Source organism: Girardinichthys multiradiatus, chromosome 5 (genome assembly GCF_021462225.1).
Source record: "Girardinichthys multiradiatus isolate DD_20200921_A chromosome 5, DD_fGirMul_XY1, whole genome shotgun sequence".
Lineage (NCBI taxonomy): Eukaryota > Metazoa > Chordata > Actinopteri > Cyprinodontiformes > Goodeidae > Girardinichthys > Girardinichthys multiradiatus.
Window position 1 is genome coordinate 29,159,871 of NC_061798.1, and position 14,656 is coordinate 29,174,526.

General features: G+C 38.5%; 1 protein-coding gene across 2 annotated transcripts in view; it reads left to right on the forward strand.

Annotated features, from left to right (window-relative positions):
- Positions 1–1,757: 1,757 nt before the first annotated feature.
- Positions 1,758–14,656, forward strand: part of jupa (junction plakoglobin a) — a 30,793-nt gene continuing 17,894 nt past the window's right edge. Inside the window, exon 1 of one of the 2 annotated variants that reach the window (XM_047365860.1) lies at positions 1,758–1,910. The gene's annotated coding sequence lies outside the window, so the exon portion shown is untranslated. The remainder of the gene's footprint in view (positions 1,911–14,656) is intronic. The other variant, XM_047365857.1, reaches the window with a different exon arrangement.

Consider the following 14,656-nt stretch of genomic DNA (forward strand, 5'->3'; position numbering starts at 1 on the left):
TTGAGTTAAAGAAATGCAAAAGAAACTGTAATGGTTAAAAATAAAGTATATTTATTTTTTTGTTTATAGGTTTTTCACCTTTCCTCCAATTCACAACCTTCCTGAAAATAAAACAAAAGAACAACTGAAATCCTGAGTTTAAGTCCTTTTTTTAAGTGTGGAAAGCCATGATTTTTTTAAAGACACTTTGGATAATTTTAGAAAATGCAAAACTTTGTTTCTAAAGATGAGCTCATTTAATAAAATGACAAAACTATCCAAACCAACTGGATCCTATGATGAAAAAATAATTGTCATCTTAATTTAGTAATCTTACACCACCCTTAACAGCTGCTATTAAGCCTTTGTAAATACTGGCAATGAGTCTTTTACTTTGGATGAGTGCTGGTTGACCTATTCTTCTGTGCACAATTTTTTTTCATTTTGTACAGTCACACTGGTGGATTTTTGAGAATGGATGGCTTTTATATTTGGATTTATGTCCAGACATTGATCAGGCCAATCCAAACATTTGTTTAATTATTTTTGAGCTATTCAGAGGTGGACTTGGGGTGCTTTTGATCATTGTCCTGTTGCACAAACAAAGTGCACATGAGCTTAAAGTCACCAACTGATGCCATTCTCCTTCTGGATTTTCTACTAAAGAGCAGAATTCATTGACTTGTCAATTATGGCAAGCTGTCCAGGTCCTGAAGCAGTTATGCAGCCATTCATTATCATTCATAGACTGTTTAATGATCTGAAACCCATCTGCTTTACATTATCTGCACTCAGAGCAATAACTAAAACTGTTAAAACAACTGGAATTGTGTCAAAAAGATGGCTGAGACCTTTGTTAACTGGTATTTGTAAAGGATGTAAAAAGTATCACACACTAACTGTTAAAGAGAGGCAGCCCTTCTGTGAGATTATGCTACTGCAATAAAAATGTTGTATTTTAAGGCTTTACCCAGGGTACCTAACCAATATGAATAAATTACAATCACCAGTCATTTATTTTTAGGACTTTTTTTTCCAATGGTACATTTATGGACCTTCGCTCATCTACGTTTGTTTTTTGACGAGCACCAAGATGGAATTCGAAAAATGGAATATATGACATTTCATTTACAGTGGGATTTATAAAAATTTTATTATTTATTTAATTTTATCTAAACCTTTCCTTCAGATTGGGACTGGAGTCCTACATTTTTTGGGGAAAAAAAAGAAAAACTACGGTGAGAAGCGGAGTTAATGGCGGGTATTTGTTGGTGAGGGTTAGTTCTCTTCCCTCCCCGGTGGCAGGACTGACTCATTCAGCTGTCTGGTTTCGTTCTGCAATCAAGGTGTGGTCCAGCACCACGCAGGTGGAAGAAAAATAAACCCAACAAAGAGCAAAGAGTGCTGATGCCCTCTGACACCGGAAATAAATCCGTATAGTAGCTACATTTTACACATGTTGTGGGTATATTATCTGTTGGTATATAATCTTCTCTAAAATTATTACTCAAACATTTAGTATCAGTCTCTAATGAACATAAATACAGAATAGAAATGAAACCCACTTTGATTTTCTCTGGAAGTTGTTGTATAGTAATCGATGTGTGCGCTAACAGTAAACCAAAACGACACTCGCACTGCAATACAGACAGTTCTGTCCCTATCAATAAAACAATGAAGCAGCACATGAGGCAGTGCAGACATGGAGCCGAGCCGAGCCGAGCCGCGCCGGGCCGGGTCGGGTGGGGTCGCGCCAAGTAGGGCGGAGCCTGGTTGAGGTGACTCTCCTTTCAGTCCGTCTTTTTTGTTCGGAGCGCTGTTCACAAGCAACATTTGTAGGGGGAGAGAAGTAGGCAAAAAGACGGAGAAGTGTCCCCCAGAAAAGACGCCGTCCTGTGGTTATCCGATTATCTTCTGTGTGTTTTCTAAAGGTAAGATTCACTGATGGTTGCCTACCTTTTCCGACTGCTTTTACTTTTCCCAAAGTGCTTTCCCCCATTTCCCTCTTTGTTCGTGCGCTTATTTAAAACCGCCTACATTTGTTTGTGTTTTGTGTAAAAAAAAAAAAGAAAAAGAAAAGGGGGGTTTCAGTTATTTTACCATCGCGTTACTAAAACTGTCTTTCTGTTCGTTAAAAATCCAGTCTTATAGGTTTGAAGTTCATTTCCGCATACCTCAAAATCCGTCTACTGCTGCGCAGTTCACGTCAACCACAGGTTATCTAATGTTTCAAGTTTTTTACTTCACAAAGTATCAGAGCTGGTTCTGAACGCGTTGTATCAAACGTCTTCGTTCGTTTATGTCAGTTTAAATCTATGTGTTTCGCTGTTTTGTTGTTTTTATTGTTCGCGTCCGAAAGTGGCAGACATGTAAGGAAATGTTTACAGACAAATAGCTGAAGCCTGTTTGTCTTGTTTTAGATAATTACTATTGCAATAACACGTTAAGGAAAAATTTCCAGAGAGTCTTTAGACAACTAATTGATCACCGTTATGAACATACGTGGAGACATTAAATAGGTAGTAGGAAAATAATTGTTCAGTTTTGTTATGCGTTTAAAGTCTTAACTCACATTTTTTAATTTGGCTGCTTTCCCCAAAGTCAAACAGAAATAAGTCTGGTTTGGATTTGTAGAGCATTATTGTGTAATCTTGGCCCTCTTGCTGAGGGTTTATTAGATTAGAAGACGTTTGAAAGAGGACACCACACTAAGCCCATTGCTTTATAGTCTTTGTAAAAACCTCCCTTTATCTGGGTCTTTTTTGTAATTACTCCAAATGTGCCAGACTTATTGTGCTCTTTTAAAATGGTCTTAATTAATATTTCTTCATGTTCTCCGAAGGACTTTGAAGAGTTTTTGTAGGATATCACCTCCTTATTCACCCATTTAAAAAAATATTTAATCTATGAGGACATCTTTAAATGATTATGAGAAAATCTGACTCCATAAAAGCAAACACGATTGTTTTAGAACAATGTATTGTCATAAAACACCTCTACTTAACCATTGCATATAGGTTTGTTTTAATTTATAGTTTTATTTTTCATATAAAATTTTAAATAACATGTAAATAATTTTATAGTTATTTATAATCGTGCTCTGGTTCCAATAAATTTGGACCAGGGCCACATGACTCTTATAAATGTGACCGAAAATGACCCTTAATCAAATCCAAGCATCCCCAACATTGGTAGAAATTGATGCTTGATCAGTATGAAATGTCCCTAAGGCTAGTACAGGTCGATGCATGGCCACAATGAACCATCACCAGGGCAGATACGAGATTGCTTGATATCTATGTAACATGCCCACGGTTGGTACAGCTTAATGCATGCTCTCTATAAAACATCCCCAAGGTGGTTACGAACCAATGCTTGGTTGGTTACAAACATTGCTTAAAAATAGTGAGGTACTTGATGACCAAAACTGCAAAAGTAGAATATGACAAAGGAGCAAAATAACCAGCACCTTCCAGAGGAAATTAGAGATGATTTAGCTGTTGCTCTGCTGATTTAAAAAAAATATATATATAATTTTAAACAAGGCTTTCTGTTGTGAACTTGTTGTTTTTTTTCTGGGGTTTTAATTACAGATTGAAGTAAACAAGTCATTTAAACTTGGGCTGCATGGTATCAGGAAAATATTTGATTGGGATACTTTGCTAAAAATTGCAGTAACGAGATTGAGTTTGATTAATCCACATTTCCCTGACTGTTTTCTTTTCTTATTATTATGCGTCCCCACCACTATCCGAGTGCTTCAGCATCTCAGCCACTAAAGGTTTAAATCCAGTGCGGACATTAAAATATGGCCAGAGGCATTATTTATGAGAGCATGAATAACCAGCTTTTGAAATATATTTAGCCAAATATCGCATCCAAACAGTCCTTTGCGATTAAGATATTATACACACTGATCTTGTGATGGCAGTATATATATATATATATATATATACGGCTCTAATTTCAAACTAAGGTACCCTAAACCTGAGATGACTGCTTATAAAGGGTTTGAAACTAGTGCAGGCACGTCTTTAATGTGCGAGCTTGTTGGTTTACTCTAAAACTCAAATATTTGTGACAGATCCAGGTGTTGCCAGTGTCATTATCTCTGAAACACATTTGCACTCAAAGCTCACAGTTCAAGAGTCAACAAACGGTCCCAAGTTTTCTGACTTTTTAGGTGATTAATTTGTTTGTAATGTTATTAACTTTGCAAACAACTTTCATTTGGACTTAGGGTTTAAGCTTCTCTGTTTTGTATTATATTATCTATTATTAAGTGTGAATCATCACCAATCATTACAACGCATCCAGATCAGAGCCAGCAAACTGTGTGATATCCTGCTGGGTTTACATGGATGCTTCCTGCTGAGGCTGCTTAATGTGCCAAGGATTGAACAGGACATGGTCCTCATGCTTGATACCAATCTAGCTGGTAGTCCAGCAGCAGCATGTTTGAAAGGCTGTTCCTGTCGGCCCTAAAGGAAGAGGGTGGAAGGGTGGTGGGACGTCCCCAGGGGGTGACTTACAGTAGATCTCGCTGCTACATCTGTGGATGGGCAGTGCTAATCCCTGCCCCATTCCTTCTAATACCCTGATACTGTCCTACATTAGCAGAGCAAAGGGCCAGGAGGTCATTCAGTTTAGCAATCATTACACTTTTTAAGAAGATTACCAAATACTATATATCATGACCTCTTGCTTTATGGTTTTTCTCTGGATTTGGACTTGCTTTTGTCTGCATCCTGTGGTGCCTAACTGTGAACTTTCCAAAGGCTCAGTTACATCTTTGAATCACACTCATTGTGTTTGAATGCATCATGTTCAGCATTGGAGCGTTTCCATAGAGAGAACATCAAAGAGAGTTTTCTGTTGAGGTTTTTTGGGTAGAAGTCTTACATTTGCCTTTCACCAAAAATTATTTGGCAATGGAGCTTTCAGTTCAAATATTTATTCAAGTCTAATTGTGTTGTAGGTCATGCAGCCATACTTTCCCACCAGTTGTATTCCAGTTGTGTTCTGCTAATCTAGTATAGTTGGCAGTATCCAGTAGAGCCCTAACCATAAAAGTCCTTTAAGGTTAATTATTTGCCATCAACAGTTCTTAGTGGAATCAAATAAGGGAATAGAACAGTCACTTGCTCAAAACATCTAAACCAATAAAAAAATGAATTTTCCATATCTGGCTGTTTAAAAGCCCCACAAAGGTCTACCCAGTTGGTCTTTTCAGGTCAGGTCTTATCAAACTAACCATGTATGAGTCTAGCAGCTTGCAGAAAGCAGCGGAGTTCTGCCGTTATTCTTCTGAATACATTACTGCTGATCATTTTTTCATTACCCGGGTGAGGAGGGAGGGATCTACATTCCAACTCTGACTCAAGAGAAATTTTTCACTGTTGGATGATCTGGCAGGGTCTGGTTGTGGCTGTTTTTCTACGCCTCTTCCCTGTCTCGTAATTACACTTCTGTGAGATACCGAGGAAAGTGGGGGATGGCTAGGGTGTGGTTGCAACAGAAAGGATTTGACTGGAAACTTCACTTGGTAAATAGGCATCACAAAATAAGACTGCTTTCACATCTTTTTTTCACGTTTTGGAAAAAAATCTGGATTCGATTTTGTTTCTTTGTTCACTGCTATTTAAGGCTTCCAAGAAGTCATGGGATGAGAAAATTGTGCAACCTTGACATGTATGAGTAGTAAAGAAATGAAGTAGAATGGATGACAAAAAATCCTTAAGGGTTCTCTGAGTCAGGGTTTTTGGGTTTTCTGAATTTCTTCATCTCACAAGAAGCAAATGACATCAGAACTTACACAGGCTGACGTGTAAAATTACAGCTGTAACTGTTTGTCTTCTAAGTATCCTACCCCAGGATTTGATGATACAGGAAAAATAATGCACAGAGGTTGTATATTACATTGGTCAAAACAATGTTCAATTCTCTCACTTGGGATGTTAAGCAAGCAAGTTTATTTAGCTTTTCATGCAAACCTACCTGAAATGTTTAAAATTTAGCTTAAGAGTTATAGCCACTACTGCAACATAAATGAATGATATGGTACAAAAAAAAGTAGTACGTGGTTGTGGCGTGGGGTGTAGCAGTAGAGCGTGCAGCCCGTATACGGAGGCATTAGTCTTCAATGCAGCTGTCACTGGTTCAAGTCCCGACACTGGTAACCTGTGTTTGAGGGGTCAAAGTAACAAAAATTATCTTGAAATAAATTGAAGATGTGAAATGCTGAACATGGTAAAACTGAGTGCAGTAAAACCCAACATGTGATTAATATCACCTCTGTGTAAATTAGAATCCGTGAATTTGGAGGTCGTTAAAATGATAACATGGTAAATATTAATGTTATAAATTTTAAGGTTATCAAATTTAACATTGCCTGTTTTCATTCACTGCTTTGATTTTAGCGCCTCCATTTTTACCACTTCAGTTTTATCATTTATCGTGTTCACAGTGTCATTTTTGTCACTTCTGGTAGATCGGAATATGGCAGCAGCCCCGGCGCGACAGCGAAGTTCTTGTAGTCCGTGACCCACAATTTCCTGTGATTCATTGCGGGTCGAAGTGGATTGGTCGAGCTCGGGCAACATGACGGACGATGGTGGAATGTAAAGAATAAGCTTTCTGTGATCCCAAATAAAGTTTTAAGATGTTTTTAAACTAGAATGTAGGTTTGTTGAACTTAAATATCTACTCGGTTCATTAAAATTCCTCCTAATTTAAAAAAAGAGGTTCTGCGTTTCTCGGCACTAGCTCGCTTCGGCAGCTGTCAGCCAACTGAACAGTTTTCCCTCCCTCTTCCGGAGAAGGCGCCTGATTCCCGGCTCATCGTGCTGAACCTACCACTGGGTTCAACTATTGGGTGGAACCCACATTTGTCATTGTCTTTTTCCTTGTTTCCCTGGAAATAAACCTTTGAAAAGATATACTTTTGTTTGTATATTGGACTCTTTTGAATAATAGGCAACTGCCTAAATCACAAACTCATGGTGCGCATCAGTGATTATTTGATTTAAGTCCTTAGTTTGGTTGATCTGTTTCCTTTGACAAATAGTCACCACACATAGCCTGAAAATAATCCTACAGCATCCCACTCGTATTGGAAATTTTTGAGAGCGCTGTATGCCGAGTTTTGGACCCTAAAGAATTTACAGCAAATCGTTTATTGTTCCATTCCCATAAGGGTGAGCGATATGGCAAAATAAATCCAACAATCTTTTCACATATTTTTCAATCATAATTTTCTATTTTAATATTTAAAATACATGCATGTTGTTGTTCATGAACTTAGTCATACCTTTAATCAAACTTTGGCTCAAACTAAACCAAATACTTTCCTCCCTCCAGTATCATTTAATACAGAAAACTCTTCCATTTTCTCCTCAAAACTCAAGCAACAGAAGGTAACACAAAAGTAATATGCTGAGGTTATAGGAGGCTTTAGTGCCTGCAGCCAGTACTTATACTGCTGTGAGCAGCACGGTCAACTGTGTTGCTCACAGTACGAACTGTTATACCAGACCTGGTATCATAAGGCCCGAGGGGAGTATATGGCCCTTTGGTTAACTCTGGCTGACCCTTTAAGGCTAATTATAATTGTACCTCATGCATGTACTACAGCTTTGTGTTTCTTTGCTTTTTTTTATTGACATACAAAATGATGCAATGCATAAAGATGTTTTTATAAAGCATTGTCAACAGCAGGTCACAACACAAGATGATTTTAGCACTCCAAAATGTCGACTCATGTTAAAAAAGAAAGATCTTTGGCCTTTTGACTCTATTTATGAGAACAAACATTCTCATTGACGAAGTTTACCAAAAACAGGTATAAGTCCTGTTTCACAGATGATCATGCATCAGCTTTTCTTCACATTTGTACCTCAGACTTTCAAACTGACTTAAAAACTCTCGTTAAAGCTCAACCAGGACACGATTTCTCTCATGGAACAAGTAAAAAGAACTAAAGAGGTGGTTTCATTACAAATGTAGGCATGGGACACTTTAATGAGGGCCGTTTTTCTCAAAATGTTTCTCACAGATCAGTGCCTGACAATTCTCATTTTGTTTCATTTCGGACAGTTTTACATTTTGTGTTTTGTAAAATCCCATTTAGATTGCTAAATCATAACGTATACTCTTACTAGTCTTACCACCTAGTGAAAACAATGCTAGTTACTATTTTCAAAGATATTTGAGTTCAACAAACCTACATTCTAACCTAAAAACATCTTAAAATTTTATTTGGGGTCACAGAAAGCGTATTATTTACATTCTACCATCGTCCACCATTGTTGCCCGAGCTCGACCAATCCGCTTTGATCCGTAATGAATCACGGGAAATTGTGGGTCACGGACTACAAACACTTCGCTGTCGGCAGTGCCGGGGCTGCTGCCGTATTCCGACCACCGGAAGTAACAAAAATTACACTATGAAAGCAATGAATAATAAAACGGAAGTGGTAAAAACGGGTGATCTAAAATCAAGGCAACGTTAAATTTGATAACCTTAAAATTTATAACATTAATATTTACCATGTGAACATTTTAATGACATCCATATTCACAGATTCCAGTTTTCACAGAGGTGATATTAATCATGTGTTGGTTTTTCCTGCAATTAATTTTACCATGTTCAGTATTTCATACATTCAGTTCATTTCAGGTTAATTTTTTTTAATTTGACCCCTCATAGCTGTGCTGCATGTCTTCCCCCTCTCTTCAGCCCAATGCCGGTCTGCCTACTTTCAACATAACAGCAATGAAGGCCACTATTGCTGCAAAAAAATCTTTAAAACCGTACAGAGGTTTTCCATAACATTGGTTAAAAGGAACTATGCTGCTTTGAGACGTAACATGACCAAACAAGTTAACACTAGCTGTAACATGCTACTGCTAATGTTTATAAAATGCTATAATTTTACATTCACATGGCAGTGCACAATAAATTCATCACATGGCACGTGTGTGAAAGAGACCCTCTGTGGTGTAACATGCTAGGTCCGCATCTTTGATACGGGGGACCGAGGTTTGAATCATGGTTGCTTCAGGAATGACATCTGGCATTAAAAAAACAAAACAAAAACTCTGCCAAACCTCAGCAAGTTGTAAGGACTGAATAAGGGAGCAGCTGAAAATCACTTACTATGGCACATGTGTAAAAGTAATGCCACTCACAACAACGGTCAAAATGGGCAAATGGCTTTGTGGCATTAGCTAAACAAGTGAATACTAACTTTAGCATGCTAGTGCTAACATCATAAAATGTTGTTTTGTTTTAGCTATAATGTTTTAATTATGGTGCACTATGCATTCATCATGTGGGTTTTTCACGGTATCAATCAGAAAAGACTGCATTATGCCAGAGTTGACTTAGGTTATTAACACAAACTTTAGCAAGTTAATCATAAAATTCACAGCTATTTTATTTATTGAGATTTCTGTGCGCACCAACACTTTCTCCAAACTGACTCTGAGGAGGATTTGCATGATGATGTTTTGTTTCATTCTGTTGTCAGTTCTAGTCGGTAAACGCATAAAAACAAGTCTCAAACTGTAATATTAGATACGAGTATTTGTTGGCTAAGAATTAATTACTGAATGCTGCAGCACCTAGGATTCATGTGTGTTTAAGTAGAAATTTTAAAAATCACCACTACCACTCACAAGTAATTTTCAAAATGGAAAAACAGACAACCCTTTTTCATTACTTTATCTATTTAGTAAACATGATGTAGTATGCAAGTAATCGTTTTGAACACTTTTCAGTCTTTGAACTTCGACTTGTTCGATAAACTTGCTGTATTCTTTAGGGTCTCTTTATTCCCTTGCCCTGGTATCCTAAGCCGCACCCTTCTCCCCTGTGCCTTGAATCTACCTGAAAAATTAATTATCTGTCACATTACCTCAGTGTTCAGGCACACACTGATGCACATTGTGTGCAGTTTAAGATGAAACTCCCCACAAAGGCTTATAGACTGGGCTTTGGGTGCAGATTTGCCCACCAAACTTGGCTTATGAACACACAGAGACATCGTGATGTACTGCTGTCTTTCTTTGTTTGCACCCAGTGGGGAACTCTTGAGTAGTTTCCTTTTCACTCTAACAGAAGTCACAGGGACAATGTAGCTACTCTTCCTCCCAGTCCCAAGTAAAGTAACAGAGACACTCTCTGTGCTGTCAGTACATCCTCTTCCTTCCTAACATTAGCCAAACACCACGGATGGGGTGGGATATCCTTCTTTTAACTCCAAACAGGGGCCTGGAATACATTAATCTCCCAGCAACGTAGCAACTATAAATTCAGTGGTTAGGCATTTTCTTTGTCGTAATTTCTGATACAGAAGACAGTCTGTGGACATGCCTCCACTCCTCATTTTGTGAACTTTATTCCAGTGCAGGCCATGCAAATGTGCACTTACTGCTGCTTTTTACTCATTACCTCTTCTGTTATCAGGTCAGTGTAATGTGAATCTGGTCTGCGGTCAGGCACCTCCTCTGAGACCTCTCACATTTCCTTTGATTCTCAGTGAGATCCCAGAGGGAGTAAACAGCTACGCTCCAGTTTACAGCCACCGTACTATATCCACTGGCCTAATTTGACTCATTAAAGTAGCGGCAGTGAATCGACTGACAGAACAAGGGCCCCTCAGCCATTCCGCTGCTGCTTATTTTATTCTCTGGCAGCGGTCGACTGAGGTCTTTGCTTTATTTCCAGATAAATTGTGGAGGAGCAGTATACACCACATTCAGATGATTTCAGTTTGCATGTTGCAGAAGGAAACAGCTGTAATATATTGGCTGTTCTTTCTCTATGAGGTTTTGCAGGGTTAGATCTGGTGCTGCCGCGGACTGATTTTTATCACCCAGCAGTTTCGGTCTCTTAAAAACACTCTAAAAATGTGCCCTTCAAGCTGTGTTCCTCTTTATCTTTGTTTGTGGCGCCTACACAAATTTCTCAGCAACCTTTTACCTGTTTCATAGTAATTAGTAGCAGTTCAACTTCTCTAAACAAACTTCCTTTCTCCGATCACACTGTCTCTCAGCTTTAGGGATTCAGATAAGATTGACCACCACTTCCTGTCAACCACCACATTAAATCCATTAGCTGTTCTCACATCCTCACTTATTGATTCATTACATACTGCAACCCAGTTTGCCCTCACAGCCTTTGCATTGCCTGAACAGTGGTTGTACAAGCTGGGGATGATAGACTTGTGGTTCTGGTGGACTTAGTAGATGTGTTAACATTTAGTCCACTGAGACAGCTGATCTCCAAATCTGTCGAGAAAAGATGCATAGAGTTGTGGAAAATATTAGAGATGGTTCTCAATGCATAGGCCAATTTGAATTATGTAGCTTTGTGGCCTAAGACAACCAGGTAAACCAACTATTACTTTGGTACATGTGAAAGATTCAAAGTTTCAACCTTATTATTCCATCTATTAATCACATGTTAGAGTGAAAGACGTGTACAGACGTTGAATGGTAAATCTGGAGTATACAGCTTGGTGATTTTAGCTGGCCAAGCAAGCTAATAACTTCAGCATTTTAATGCTAAGGCCCCATGAAATGTTCTCAGGCTGAGCTTTAATTTCCTGTCTAATGGTGCATAGTAAATTAATCTCTTTGTACATTTGTAAAAGCAGTACAGATGTTTTTCAAAACAGTCTGTTGGCACAGCTTTGTGGCCTAAGATGCTTTTTAGTTAACTGTATAGCGCATCCCAGATTAATGATGCATTACTGTAGACGTAGTATACAAGCTGAAGATTATATTGGTCACAACAGACTATACAGTTGTGTGACTGTAGCTGACCAAACAAACACTTTAGCACTAATGCTAAAGTCAACGAAATGTTGCAAGTTTTAAGTGTAATTTATGTCCACTAAATAGCACATCAGAGAATCATCATGGCATCAAAATATTAGTAAATTATAATAATAAAAGTAGTTGCAATTTATGCTGGTCAAAACAGACTATACAGCATTGTGAGTTTAGCAAGCAAGTTAATACTAATGTTAGCATTCTAATGCTAAGGTAAATAAGGTTCAAATTTAAACATTACTTTTTAGTTCACTATATAGTGCACTAGATTCATCACGTGTTACAATATAATACATCTACAAAGGTTGAACATTATATCAGACTAAACAGCTTTGTAGCCTAAGGTGACAAAGCAAGCTGCAACTAATTTCAATGTCAATAAAATCAGAACATTTTGAGGTCTAATTTTTCATCAACTATATAGTGCACTAGAAATGGATTATGTTGTAAAAGTACGTCAGCTTTACCCTACATCAGTAAATCTAACCAAAATGTACTACGGCCTAAGTAGGTTGAGCATATCAACTGCCATTCTGGTTAAAAAATGCTTCAGCACATTGTTGAAATTTGACCTAAGTGAATCCACTCTACAATGAATTCAAAATTCATCCCAATACAGTAAAAGTATGTAGCTTGCACCCTACATTAAACAAAAAAAACCCTTTTCAACATTAAACAGTGTGGATGATGGGGCACTGAGTGCCTGATGTTTGTTAAAGTCCTGTGGGAAACGGTGTAAAGCAGTGTGGGTTGCCTTTCAAGGGGATGTTCATAATGTGGGTGGGTGGCATATATGTTGCATAGTTCACTGGTCCAGATGGTCCAAGAAGCTTTTCAGATGTGTGTTAAAATAATCTGCTTTATTTGCCTGTCAGCCCAAACATAAAACCCTCAAGTCTGTTGAAATCAGATTTAAACCAGATGGGGTTAAGGTTTTTTGCTTGTTTTTTAAACAACAAAGACATGATCCTCTCACTTGGATGTATTCCGGATAACAACAAGCGCCTAAATTGTGTTTTTTGTGAAGATTTTTACAGTGTGCTGCCGAATTAAAAACAAAAAAAACCAAAATGACCGGTTTTTTAAGAGTCTGTTTCCTCCTTTTCTATCATGCTGATCTCTGGTAGCCTAGTTGGCTGCTGGCCTGTAAGTAAGCCCAAATAGAGATCAGTTTTCTCTTGAAGCTGTTGGCAGAAAGACAAATGAGCATATTTCCTAAAATATTTGCTTTATTAGATTTGTGCCGACCTAATGCTCTTGACCAGGTGTGTAAAGCCTACTAGAGAGAAAAGTAACGTCTCTGTGATCTTTTATTTACCACTCTCCCTGCCAGAATGATTTAACCTAAATAAGAGATCAGTAAAAATTCCTTGGGCCTTGTTTGGAACCTCTTGGATACGACTGGAATATGAGCAGAGTTCATCCTAGGGCCCCCTGAGCCTTTTCCATGACCTGATTTATTCCTGCTGTGATACAAAGAGCTTAGACCAGCAAAGTTAAGATCAGCTGGGTTGGTTTTCATTAGCGCACTCCCTTATTTAACAACTGCAAACCTTAACAAGTGGGAGATTTTAGGAACTGTTGATATTCCCTGAAAGTGTATTCACCTTCACCCACACAATCCTCTGCCACACCCCTATTAAGAACTTGTTGCTGCAAAGACACTCCCTGTTTGACATGCCTGTAGATGGGGCAGGACTGTATGTTCTCAGCACTGACAGCAGCCTTACTCATCCCTTTTGTCACAGCAGAGACGTCTTATCTGATAGCTTCAGCAGTCTTGACAAGACGAATGAGTAAGAAGAGTTTAAATTAAAAATAGTGAAACTGTGAGAGATGTTTTGCAGGAGAAGCTTTTCACCCGGACACATTGAATATGCAGCATTAGCGTGGAATGTCACACCAGTGTTTCGGCAGGGAGAGTTGGAAACTATCCACGTCTGCTTTGTGTCTGTTGCAACATGCTCTCTGGCAGCTTTTCACTGATTCACATTCCTGGTTTTACTGTGAAGGCTTTTTTTTATTTCTTTTGTGGGAAGAAGCCTCCTGAAGTCATCCTGTTGCTTAACTAGGCAGGTGGGAGGTACCGGGTGTGAAATGCAGGTTTCTCCCAAAGCTGGGCCCCTGTGTTACTGTTTCAGTGTGGGTGGATAGTAGTAAAGAACGATACAGTGTGACTGAAGAGAAGGCATCACTTATTAACGAGAAGAGAGCAAAGTCCAGTCTGAAGTTCATGGTACAACTGAGCATTTAACTAGAAACTGGCTGATAAGACTTGAACCTCAATGAGATGAATAGAAAATAGATTTATGGACCAGATTTGCACTCGGTTTTAGTTTTTACTTTAATCTGATGTTTGAAATGTTAATAGAGAAGGATTTTATCATCTTTTATAAGGGTTTAGAAGTAGAAAAAGAGAAATAGGATAGCCATAGAGGGAGCAGCTCCTATAAAAAAAACCAAAATGTCCGCAGCCTCAGATATCAGATGGGCCAGGAGATAAAACCTTCAACAAAACACAGCCCTGTATGTTACCCAGGCAATGGGCAGGGCGTGTCACTAGACTGCAACAGTTGACTGAACCCGCTGCCTCGCCCAGGGGCGACAAAGCAGCACAAATACTGTCCCTGATTTTTAGAGAACAAGAACGTTCTGAGTGGTAAAGGCACACAGGCTGCATAAATACTTTGATCAGCAATTATAACCTTTATAAAACTTTCAGCAGAGCTTTGTTTAACATCAAGATGTTATACGATACACAGCTCTGCTGATGAATATTTAGATGGCGACCCCCGTATGTTTTTCAGTAACGAGAAGCCACACCTTTTAGTTAGAAAGG